Raw genomic sequence first — 13,530 nt, 5'->3', positions numbered from 1 at the left:
AATGTTTATGCTGTCCTGTTTTAGACCCAGTTCTATTCAAAAGCACATATATATAATAAAGGACTCTGAATTTTTTTTTTAAATCAACATTTTTCACAATGTAAGTTTTTACGTGACCACTAAACTTCTATTTCAACAGTCATTCACATTTCTGCAGGCTGTAATGACACGGAATAATGCTCATTTAAATAGTCTCACTGAAATCAGGTAAGGGCAGACTGGCAAACAATTGTTTCTAGATGAAAGCTACTCATATAAATAGTCCCAGAAAACTCAGCTGGACTAAGCAAGTCAACAATTTTGAAAGTCTGGATCTGTATAAACAACTACCAACCCACTAACTGTAATTTAAGAGCAGATCTACTCTTGCCTTTTCCTATTTTAAGTTTGATGTGGTAATTTTTTTTTCTTAAATCATCATCACAAGATTATCTATAGCTGAAGACAGCTGTGAATCCCAACATAAAAAAAAAGAAGTGAATGTTTTATTTTACCTTTTAGGCAAAGAGAGCTTATAATTGCTACTTCCTCTAGTGATTTTTTCCTCTTTCATTATTCCATTTAAAGTGCTTTAAGTAATTGACCGCAAAAGAAAGTAGAAAATATTTTCCACATATTAATACTAAAATACCTGAATGTAATCTAATATAGCCTTACTAGATATTAATTGTTACAGATTGCTGTCTTCTAAATAATGTTTTAAAACATATTGCTCTTTATATTTTAACATCTAGATTTTGAGGTCCAGTTACAAGTGTTTACCATAGAAAACTCGGTCAAGCTGGTGTTTGACCTTTGACAGGAAGCTGCCCTCACTCCAGCTAGTCCCAACAAACTAGGCCCAAGACAATAAGCTGCTTTATAGCTATTAGGTAGGCCAGTGTGTTTCTCCAGGAAGACCTCAAGCTGAAAAGCCAACATGCTTGACAACCACAGCCAAGGTACCAAGGGCCCAAGCACTAGACATTGGAAAACAAATGGAAAAGCACACATGGCTACATCTGGAATCCTAATGGGCCACCAATGGTTCCCAGCTAAAGGAAGAATTACCAATGTTATTTTATCATCCCTTGTGCTAACTTAGCTGTTTATGTACAGCAATAAATGATTTTTTAAAAACATATTTGGGTCATTATGTCATATACCACCAGCAAGTACGATTGTTTTATTGTGCTTGGAGTCAAAATACACTGCTATACCCAGATGTGAGGGAAGTTCAAAACCTCTAGTCCTTCTGTATTCATTCCTGTTGGACAAATGGATTAAGTTTTTAAAAGGGAAACTGAGAATTTTTATGGCCTGTACTCCCATCTCACTAGTAAAATTCACACTGATATTTTCCTATAGAAGTTTGCCTTGCCAATGATAACATTAAATATTACCTTAGTAAGTAACCCAAAATTTCAACCAACAGGAAATGCCACACATTTTATTGTCAAAACATCCCCATTCTCTTCTTCCAAAGCCACAAGATATTATGTAAAAGAAATAATTCCTATTTTTTTTTTACCTAAGCCCCTATTGAAATTCAAGGCAAAGTAATCACTGTGCTGTGGAATGAAGCTAAAATGCATAAATATTTATTAACAGACTTAATAAAGGAGGACTCTGCAGTTATGGCCCTGAATTCATATGTGCAAAGCAAAGCTTTTCCAAAATCTACAATCAGAATATTGTGTTTCCATGTAATGAATCATGGGATTTGTATAAAGACTCTCGCACAGTATTTCTAACCCTAGCACTACGGCACTTAAACTTTGAGATCAAAGCAGAAAAAAAAAAGTCAGATCCTCCAGCATTTACTTCTTAAGAAAGATAGCAACAACTTTGTAAGCAAGCAACAAAAAGTATATCATTTTTACAAGACATTACAAAAATTTAAATGAAGGGTTATGTTTTGGCAATACTATTCTAAAACTGACAGTATCCCAATGGTATAAATCAAAATTTATCAGCAAAATATTTCTCAACTTTCTGCTCCACAAGCCATTGACAGAATTTGAAAATAAGTGCAATTTAGGAAGTGACAACTGAATGAAATTTTGGTAAATGTAACTCTAATTTCAGCCAAAATGAATAAAAAATTCAAAGAAATCAGGTTTTCTTCCCCTTCCATTTGCATTCCCTTTTTTCCTACTTCATGATTGCACTTTCACTCCTTTTCTTTTGGCAGTGGGGTGGGGGGAGGGCAGGGGATATGTCCAGGCTGAGGAGTTGGGGGAATGGTAGTTCTCTGCTGAGAGAGCCATTTCTCACAGAAGAACAGAAATCTACAACTACATCCACAACAGAATACAGTTTCCAAGGATCTACACATTTTGGTATCGTTTAGCATCAAGGTGCAGCTGAACAGAGCTGTAGTTTCTTTAATCTCTCTAGGAAGGTTGCTAAGAGTGTGCACACACTTACCACACAGGTTAAGCTACAGCTGTGGCAAGCCCTCCACAGAGAGTGCAGGGCAAACCCTGAGGGGAAGACTGCTGACACGCAAATGATCCAAATTAGACAGATCATGCTGTGACAAACACGTGCATGTCCCAGACATGCAATGCTTATGATGATGATGATGATGAGGCACTGAGTAACATTCTCAAATACATTACATTAAATAAAGATGGATGAACTAGTCAATAATCTACAGACAACTTCCATTAAATGAGCTGGGAAAAACAGCTCAGATTTTAGGGATATTTCTATCCAATGACTGAAATTACTTCTACACACGACTAAAGAAATAGCAAACAGAAAATATATTTGCAGCAACATCAATACTAAAAGTTGCTTCTTTTCAAAATAGTTTTGATGGCATTGTTTTTCTTTTAATATTACACTACTGGTAACCTTTATTTGCCATGGAAACACAGATGTGAATTTGATACCCTATAATAGTGTTTTTAAAGCTGACAACAGAGTGCAGAATGTGAAATTTCCTTGCTTCTGCTCGTTAAAAGCATGATTAAGTAAACAGCTAAGTGTTTCCCCTGATTTCCAGGAACAGCAGAAATACATTAATTCTAAAGAAAAAAAATACATCCCAGCAACTGACCTCTAGAAATTTGCTTCATGAGTTTCTGTTCTTCTTCCAGAAGCTACACTAAATAGAGAAACAAAACACTTAAAAATTCCATTCTTGCACTGCTATAAAGTTCCCCATCTCTGTATGATGTAGTATGCTGGTTTCATGTTTAACTTTGGGATGAGAGTATGTATGTGTATATATGTCTATATTTATATATATATATATAAAATACCTAATAATTTAAAATTATTCAGAACACCTTTTTCTTGCTGCCTTTCCAGATCTTTTTTTACTTAATGAAAGAAACAGAGCAAGGATTAGAGAACAGTTTCAGAGAAACACAGAACACATTGACAAATACTGAAAAGATAAATACATATTTTCATAATAACAGAATTAAATATAAGATACCTTACACATGCCAATTACTCCCTCATGTTACCATTAGGAAAACTTGATCCTTGGCAAAAAAAGATTTTAAATATATTTAAATCCCATGTGACCTTATAACAGCAGAAGTGAAAGGAAAGGAAAACAAAAAAGATCCTCATTTTGTGCTTCCTCTGCATATTAGGTAATTTTTCTTTTCTCCTTTTTTCCCAATCCCTCCCTCCATATTCTCCTCCTCTTCTTTCTAAGGGAAGAGATATTAAATGATTTATTAATCACAGTGTTTTTCACATTCACCTGTGCAAGACTATTCATATTAAGCAAAATTTTTTACATTGAAACAAGTTTTAAATAACACAGAAGGTCAGTACAACTATATCACAAACAATTAAAAAATTTGATTTACAAAATTCTTATTGATGAGTTTTGTTCTTGTCACAACAGTGTTTATATTTTCATATATGGAAACTAATTCTAAAAGCACAATTTAAATACCCATTTCAAAGACTGGTATTTATTTCAAAAACTTTGCTGGTATTTATTGGCAGTCTCCATTATGAATTTTAGCAGCAATGGTAATTTCTACAGTTTCTCACTGTACTCTCACAAATCAATTAGAACACATCAGCTTTTAATTTTATTGGTCTGGAATTTTTTCACAATAACTATATTTTATTGTGGAAAAAATGTGTTTTCCCTCTAGTGACTATTCAGCAAATATGCGTTGAGCATTTCTACCATTAATTAAAGTGGCTAATATTTGTTTACTTCTCTATGTCCCAGTATCTGCAACAATTTAAAAAAGAATGTACTCAGCTGGCAAGGGGACTGTTTAACAGCTTTATACAGGACATACAGGTATTTTGCTCATTTTGGGTGCATCACAAAAATGATGACCTCTTCAAAGGGTCTCTCAGAAGAGGTGAGGTCAACAGTTTTGAGAAGGTAATTATTTAAAAATACACTCCCTAATAGACAACAAGAAATACTGTAAACCAGTGTATAACTACACTTTTAAAAGTAAAGAGATGTTCACAAATGGTTATGAAATACTTCCACATGTGATCATATTTTCACAATAATGGTGACTATCAAACGTTATATTGCACATTAATTTTTATTGTTGAATAAGATAATGGAGCCAAGAATACAGCAGTCTGTAAAGCACAGCCTGTTGCAGCTTATTTCCTGGCCAGCTCTTCATACCACAGATGTTGGGCAGCCATCCCAAACCATTCCACATATTTACTGGTGCTCTAATTTTTCCATATTAGAAGTTTCATGTTTAGCTGTTCTCCTCAGTAGCATTAACCAAGCAGTTCATAAAATCTGTTTTTAAATGCAGCTTCAAATATCAAACTGCTTTGTGAAGCCACTTGTTTCATGTTCCCCTTAAGACCACAATCTGCCATTAACAGAGACTAAATGGCCTGTGACTTAGGCAGAGAAAGTTGTTCAAAAGCCAACCAACATCTTGTTACAGAAGGTACTTTTGAAACAAAGGTCTAATGTCAAGTTTAAATACAGGTCTATAATTTACAAAATAGAGGTATTGGTACTTAAATACAAGCATTGCCAATACAGTGTCCTGCTAAAATTAAATTTTAGTCTTTCACAGGCTGAATAGTGATAAACCCTTTAGGCAAAATTAATAATGGAGACCAATATAATTTCAATACAAGGTAACAATAGGCCAGACCATCCAGCAAAGGCATATGCAACTGAAGACTTTTCAAGATCACAGCAGTCCAACACTATTCCTACTAACATCAGCAGGCACACAGGCTAAATTTGCACGTGACCTGAAATTCACTGCCTTCAAACAGATTTTTATAAAAAAAACTATCCAGGTCTAAAGTTGAATATCTTACTGAAGACAAGCGTCCAAAATACGAAGGTTTGTAGAGTACCGAATTTTGCCAGGGGTACAGCTGACTGTTGTTCAGGGGGTTTTAAGATAGACCATTGTATTTTTTAAAGGCAGAGAGTAATTCATTGGCTAGTAGAAAGGCAGGAAATTTTTCTTTGGCAGGTTGATTTCTTTTTTTGTTTTGTTTTGTTTCTTCTTTTTTTTTCAGTTTTAAATTAGCAGATGTTTGAAGCTGCTCCAATGTTTGGAATGTGGAAGCAATCCCAGTGGAGACAGATTAGTGGCAGAAAGCAGGTGAGGTGGTCAAAGGTGGAAGTAAATACAATTTATCAGATGAATCTGCAGTTTGTCATATTGGTATCACCATTGCACATGTGGCATATATAAAAGCTTTGGCAACTAAGAATGAATGTTGTTCCCCTAGCCAATGTAGTCAGAAAGAAAATGCATAGCAACACAGGGATGTGGTACAAACAAATGGTCCAAGAAATCCTAGATTTTACAAAAAATCTACAGCATGTGTAGAAAGGATATGGGCAGGAATTCTACTAAATAAAACCCTCAAAACCACAAACCACAAAGAAAATCCCCAAATGAACACAGACACATGCCCCTTACCCCTCATCCTCCCTTTCCAACTTTATCCCCGTGCCCAAAAAAAGGGTCCTCAATAACTGGCAAAGTAAGCTAGGCAAATGTCAGCTCTCAGACTAAGTGTGAGTCACAATATGACCCATTTGTCTGGTCAAATAGCTCAGATATGATTCTATGACTCCTCCCAGGTTCGCAGCTCTTACATCACAGGTTTTTTAGGTAAAGCTTTCTACCACTTTTGATTGGAAAACACCATCCTACTCTGCTGAATGATTTGTCATTATCTCAGTTATATTTTCCTTTGTGATCCCCAATACTACAGCAAAGAAATATCTTCATGCAAAAAGTCATCTCATATCTTTAGTACAAAATACTGCATATCTACTCAGCAAACAACCAGAAATGTATCCTTTTTTTGGTCTCACAAGATAACCAGAACAACTTCAATGGAATTGCCTGTATCTTTAATATGCTGAATGTCCCCAGACAACAAGCTAGAAAGCTGAATAAAATCAGGAGACTCGATGCTTGGTCATTAAAATAGCTGCCTGAGAACACTGGGTTTATTAGTGCATCATTTCCCTGCAGCAACAAAACTGAACATACATTACAATTTCATCTACTAGATGACAGGTATAATTGTTTGATCCTCTTTTCTGTATCACATATAGTTAGCAAAACATATATATATATATATATATATATATATATGGATTACAATATCAGTTCCCTCACACAATTCATAGCCAGAAATATGGGCCCCCATTTAAATGGCTTGCTGGAAAATGGAACAAATTTAATTAAATTTATTAATTTATTAGAACTGCCCAAGAAGTGCTGAAGTCTGTCTCTTCCTCAAAAACCCTAATTAGTCTACAACGTTACAGCCCTATCACCATTTGACGCCCACACAGAAATAAACCCATATGGTGCTCTTTTAGTTGTGATGAAATGCTATGGCATCTATATGCCAAGGCAGTCAGGACTGGAAGTTTCCCTTCCATGGATGAAGAGCTTGTCAGCACCATGTAGTACACACATACATTTAGGATGAGCCCTGGTAAAGAGGTGGGCCTCACAAAACTCTCTCCCCTCTCCTTCTAGCCCAGTTCAGCAGAAGACATTGGTTGAAGTCCAGCTAATATGAACAGCTGGGAAGTACCAGAAAAGCATCCTCAATCGAGGGTTCTTTGGGTTTAGAAAGAGTTAACCCCAGTTGCCAGAAGTGTCTCACATTTAATGACTGACTTTACCTGCTTGTAGAGATAACTTTTTGCCACTTCAAATTCTAAGGGAGGAAAGCTGGAATTTAAGGTTTTCTGCTACAGTAAAGCTAGGTTTTCTTAAGTAGCATTATAAACTGATTATGTTAATTGCAAGATGTTCATGACAGTTTTTCTAGACTCCATATAGTGTTTACCAAACAAGCAGATGAAGAAGATAAATAAGTAGACAAAAATATTGAAGGTAAGAGTTTTTTTCACACCACCAGCAGTGGTGGTAGCAGCTATTACCACCAGGGCCAGGATTTAAAGTAGACACCAAAATTGATAGGGTGCTCCTGGCTCTATTTTATGATGCAGCTGTACACTCATCAATTTGAAAAAAAACTAATTTCAAAACTAGTGATAAATTTAATTGTTGTGAGGAAATAGAAGTCTGGAGTGAGTATGCAAAACCACCAAGATGCAGGTGGAAAGAAAATTGTACATACACATGGAAGAATTGAAATTGTTATTGTGTTGAGGAGCTTCCTATCTTGAGGACTGTGAGAGACTGAAATGTTACTGGTTAATGCCTCAATCTGCCATTTGCAAAAGCAATGAGTGCTTTGCTGACGATGTGCAGGGTAACAGCCCAGGTGTAGAGGGGGTAAGCACCAGAGGACAGTAACAACAAATCAACCGTTGTTTAGCAGAAAGGTGGGGCTTAAGCCCGGTAAGGGAAAAGGCCAATAAGAAGCAGATCCTGTGAGATAGGATAGTGCATTTTTAATCATATCAACATCCTCCCTTATACAAGTGGCTCAGGTGTCAACCTCCCTCCACAGAAGTACTGGGACATTCACAAGAAGGCCTGGAGGTGTTCATGCCTTCTGAAGGGTGTAACTGGCTCCACTACTCAAGGCAGTTGTCATGTCTTAAAAGACGTCATCAACCACCAAAGACCCCTGAATCACTCCCAGACTCATGTCTGGGGCCTTCCACCAGAGGACTGCACATGATCCACAACAGATCCACAGCGTGTTGCTTCAGACATGGTCAGACTCACTCCCATGGGAGCTATCGGACTGTTTGCACCTATCCAAAGCATGTATTAATACATTGAACTTTGTGTTTTGTGGGTTTCCCCCTCCCCTGATGGATGCAGACTGTGACCATCACCCAATGGACATCAAAATTGCACCAATTCAGTCTTGTTGCTGAATACACAAGTGGAAATATCTTTCTACTCTTATCCATTTTCTTTCTCTTTCGCTCTTTCTTCTCCTAACTTCTTCTCAAAATATATTGCGAACCAAACTGAAAAATTTCAGTCAATGCTTCTTTAGTAAGTGCCTTGTTGTATTATCTGGATAAGTCAAAGTTGGTCAAGTTCATGTTTTCTAAGTGCCTTACTTTGTCTGGATGGATTAAAGATTGTTAAGTTAAAGTTTGTGAAGTGCCTTATTTTGTCTGGATGTTATTTCAAAATTTACCAAGTACCTTATTATAACTTAATGTTCTAAAGTTTGCAAGTTATTGAACTTCCTAAGATTTTTATTGTTTCTTCCATGCACCACTCAGAGTGAAAAAAACAACCTTCCTCTAAACCTGCCAAGCAGACTAGAGCAAACCCAGGAATCATTCTATTGTGTGCCAGTTTGAAGTGTTTCTTTTTAACACAGATGACCTACCTAGAGGACAGTGTGCACTTCTGGGTTCTCTGTAATTTTTCATTCATGGCTCAAGATTATGAATTTACCCTTCTACTGAACACTGGTGAGATCCCACATCAAATCCTGTGTTCAGTTCTGTGCTCCTCACTACACAAAGGACATCTAGGGCACATCCAGAGAAGGGCAATGAACACGGGGAAGGGTCTGGAGCACAAATGTTATGAGGAATGGCTGAGGGAGCTGGGTTTGTTCACCTTGGAGAAAGGGAGGCTCACGGGAGACCTTATCAGTCTCTACAGCTACCCGAAAGGAGTAGCTGTAGGGTAGGGGGAGGTGTAGCTGGGGGTAGGGGGAGGAAGGATGGTCTCCCAAGTAACAAGCATGAGGACAAGAAGAAATATGCTCAAGTTGCACCAAGGGAAGTTTAGATTAAATATCAGGATTTTTTTTTCACTGATAGGGTGGTCAAGGGGGGAGCAGGTTGCCCAGGAAAGTAGTTGTCACACCCATGCAAATGTTCAAAAACCACGTTCTCTTCAATACACAGAAAAAAAGCCCTGTTAACAGTCCAGCTGTGACTTATGCCCATTTCCTTCACTGATCACTGCAATGTACCCAAATTTAATTATATTTGCCTTTTTTGAGAAAGAAGTAAGCCCCAAACTTCAAAACAAACTCTTACTTTTATTTTTGACACATCTTCCTCCTCACAAGTCCATCACTTTGCTTGTCCTGTTGTCCATTAAGACTTGTATGTCTCAAAAATTTCCACTTTCCATCTTTCTTAAATAATACTCTTCTAGCAGCCTAAACAGTGTGCCAAAACAGCATACTGTCACTACAACAAACAAAATCCCTTTGCATCACATCAAGAAACAGTTTGTAAACTTATGGCAAGAAAGGACTTATCAATAAAATATTCAAGCTTGAAAAACACAAAATATATCCCGAAGAAATATAGGAAACATTAGATGAAAAAATACAGAAAGCAGTGATGTTCTAAGCCAGGAGCAGTAATTCATCTTTGCCTGTTAAGAGTCAAAGAAAGAACATGGACAGTTACAAAATATTCTTAATCAATTTACCCTATCATTTAGGGAGGACCTGGTTTTTAGTAATGAAAAATGCATCGCAGTACCTACTTCTGGCAGAGCCCTTTGCATTTCAAAAGTCATAGCAGAGCCTTCTGTAAGGGAAGATTTTCAGAGATGTGCTTCAAGGCAAGAGCTGAAAGTACTATGCTACATGGAAGGGTAATGCCAGAACAGTCCAGAATGACAAGTAAATGCTTTCAGGGAAAGTGGCAAGCAGCAGGTCCAGTTGCAGAGAAAAAATGAATGCACCACATTGTTTTATGTTATGGCCTGTTGAAGGAACTGATGCAGTGTGAAGGAACATGCCAAAAAAGAAATTCTGTATGTTCTCTATGAGTTATATGTGACATCTTTGCTTATTACATCTTCTGTGCAAATATTAATATATCTGATACATACATGATACTATAGACATCTACTACAGTGTACTAAAAAAAGCAAAGAGTACAGAATCTGGGCTGATTACAGGGACCCCTCCACTTCAAGAAGCCTAACTCCTGAATGCAGCAACAATGATCTTAGCCCCAAATACTTTAGCAGCTTTATTAAAATGAATGATTGTGCAATAACTCTACAATCATACTACATCCTGTAAACCCATTGATAACCATGGATTCACATTTCTTTTAGAAGAATAAAGGTGAGAATTGGACTCTTTAACAAATGAGAAGAATATGTGCTTCACATGTAAGTGAATTCTGAGCTTCTTTTCTGAAAACAAGGGTAAATAATGCAATGAACTAATTCATGCAAGAAGAGGCAAAGAATGCTAATAGAATTTATTCATTAAAAATTACAAAACACTTTTAGAACTTTTCCACTTTCAAAAAATAATTTAAAATACAATGATGGAGATTTTCCTAGCAGTATGTGGTTTCCATAAATTTTTGAACACTCTTCCTCTCAAACTTTTTTAATCATTATGGTTATAAAGCCAAAATTTAGTTTCTCAGAAGGCCAAATTAAAACCTTTTGATGGATGAAAGTTGGCATATGTGATACTAGCTGTGCTTCATTCAAGTCCTCAGCCAGCCTGGGAACTTGTACTATTTTCATCATTCATCCACAGACTACAGTAAAAAATGCAAACAAACAACCCAAAAGTCATAACCCCACCCAGCTCTCCCCCTGCCCCCCAAATCCCTAATCAAACCACTGCCACCAACAACCAAAAACAAAATCCCAAAAAAACCCAACCAAACAAATTCAGGGTTCATAGTGCCAAGTAGTCTACAGACATAAGGGAGAGATGGAGCAAAGGAATTTACAATTCTATTAAATGAAAGTGACTTCCCATGGTTTGCCCTACCTGAAATGTCAGTTAGGTTGTTTTACTACAGAGATCAACAGAAACAGAAATAAGTCAGTAATGGAGTGCAGGAGATGCTTTGATTGAAAGGTCCTGCTGCTGCATGCAGGTTGGTGAATAGATGACTTCAGAGTACATCATTGAATTAACAAAAAATTCGAGGAAGTAAAATGCAATTTGCACACAGAACACAATTGCCCTGAGATGCAGATTTCAGACATATACAAGTTCTAAGAATACTGATGGGACAATTACATGAATTGAAAGAAAAGAAATTCCATTTCTTCATGTTCCCTGCACTGCATTCTCACTGATGCAGCAATACACAGCCTCATACATGAAGCAATAACAATAGCAGTCAACAGTGACTGATCTGTGAGCTGCTTAATAGAACCAGGACTACATAAAACTCCAAACTGATTTAGGTCTGAGACAGCTTTGGTTCAGACAGAGCCTTAATTCAGACAAGATGCACCACTTCAGACCTCTGTCTCATCTTTAGGCCAAGCTTTACTTCCACTGTCGTAGTCACCAAAATTCTTCCATTATTCATTGAGTTGTCAGTGTATATTCTTATGGCTTCATTTACCTGTTTTCTGTGATAAAAATGTAGTATTGCCCTCACAAAAACAGAGGAATTTTTAAAGGTAGGCAATACATAGAGGAAACATTATTCAAAGTGCAGGTTCATGCAAGGAAATTCCTCTGAACTAACACAGATGTCTGTGAACCAACTGAGCAGACTCACTTTGCAGTCAGAGAAACAAGCACTGTTTTGCATGGTTTGACTTACCCTAAGAAAGGCTGCTAAAGCAGGTCAGTGACAGGTATCTTATACTGAGCCATGATTACACCTAAGGACTCCTAAGGGCTGTTGAGAGAGTCCAGAACAGCTAACACAAATATGGCCACCTAAAATGAACTGAGAGGCATTTGTTTGTGTGTTGCATATGCTATTTGCACCTGCATACATGATCCTGGAATGCCACATGGATGCCTCCTCTTCTGTCATCCAGGAATGCAATGGAATTGATATGCACGAAAATTTTGCAAAGGCTAAAACTGTTTCATTTCATTCAGTATATTCGAATCTCAGATCCAAAAATCTGTAAGGAAATATAATTACAGTTTCTGACACTGTACTCTAATCAAGCAAATTACCAAAGATTTTGAAGTCAATGTATTTCTCACATAATCAACCACTCAAAACCAGTACTTGCTGCAATTTGTGTACCTGCCTGCTTACCACAAAACTTGCACTGGAATTGCGAAATGATCTAAAATTTCTTCTTCTGCTCTTAGACTCAGGAACTTAGAGCTATAAAATGGGAATTCACTCGGTGAGAAGTGTGATAATATAGCATGAAAAATATCAAGACTGCTTAATTCTTTTGTCATTCTCAACATCCAGTCTTCTCAGGACTCACTAACTAAGGAATGACAATTCTGTCATGTAGGACTGTTTTTAAAATTAAGACTGGCTACTAATTGCATGCAATTCAATTAAGTCTCCCTTTATCCCCATGTTGTTTTGATACACATATCCCCCAAACACAAGATTGCTACTTGGAAACACTTTGTTTTATCTATGTGGCAAATCTTCTGCAAGTCCGTTGTTCAGTGGTCTCCTCTTAAGAGAATCCCATGAAAGATTTAATACACAATATCTTCAATGAGCACCTTTACAATCACAAATATAGATTGATTTATTTGCTTTTTAAAGCCTATGAACATTTACTGTAAGTAAACAATGAGCCAAACAACCAAAACAAGTTTCACTGACTTAGTTAAGTGTTTTAGAACCATTTCTTGATTTAAAACTACTTACAGCAACAAAAGAAAATCATATTCTTTGGAAGAACTTGCAAAAGATTACTCTAATTTTTGCATTCTGTAAACAGGCAATATTTAATCTGTTTAAAATTAAACTCTGAAGATCAATCAGATAGGCTTTTGAAAGTCTCAGACACAGCAAGTAGTTTAGCGTTGTATTTGCAAGACAAACAGCTAGTTGTTTAGCCACACAGATATCATTTAGCCCATAACTTAAACAAGCACTGATAATTTTTTTTATGAATAGATGCTATCAGCAAAACAAACACAGTATTTCGTACTACTTCAAAGCTTATTTATAATGTGTTTAGAAATATTCAGTGGAAACAGGAAAATAATGTCTTGATTTTCTAAACTTTACAACATCTGCTTTTACTTACTTGAAGCATTGTAAAGTTCTCCAGATTTCAAATGGGTAGCTTTTTTTTTGTCTGGTCTCAAATTTGAAAGTGTTCACATTATTTTTTTTACCCCACACAATTTTCTATTTTTCACTTAAGAAAATTCAGTCATATGAACATCTCTGCAGCCTTTTAACAGTGG

The 13,530-nt window shown here is 36.6% G+C and overlaps 1 protein-coding gene across 4 annotated transcripts in view; it reads right to left on the bottom strand.

Moving 5' to 3' along the window:
* Window positions 1-13,530, bottom strand: part of SLC25A21 (solute carrier family 25 member 21) — a 235,988-nt gene that overhangs the window by 186,151 nt on the left and 36,307 nt on the right. The window lies entirely within an intron of this gene.

This window comes from Zonotrichia albicollis, chromosome 6 (assembly GCF_047830755.1).
Source record: "Zonotrichia albicollis isolate bZonAlb1 chromosome 6, bZonAlb1.hap1, whole genome shotgun sequence".
In the NCBI taxonomy this organism is placed as follows: Eukaryota; Metazoa; Chordata; class Aves; order Passeriformes; family Passerellidae; genus Zonotrichia; species Zonotrichia albicollis.
Note: the sequence above shows the minus strand (reverse complement) of the source record. Positions and strands in the feature narration are given on the sequence as shown.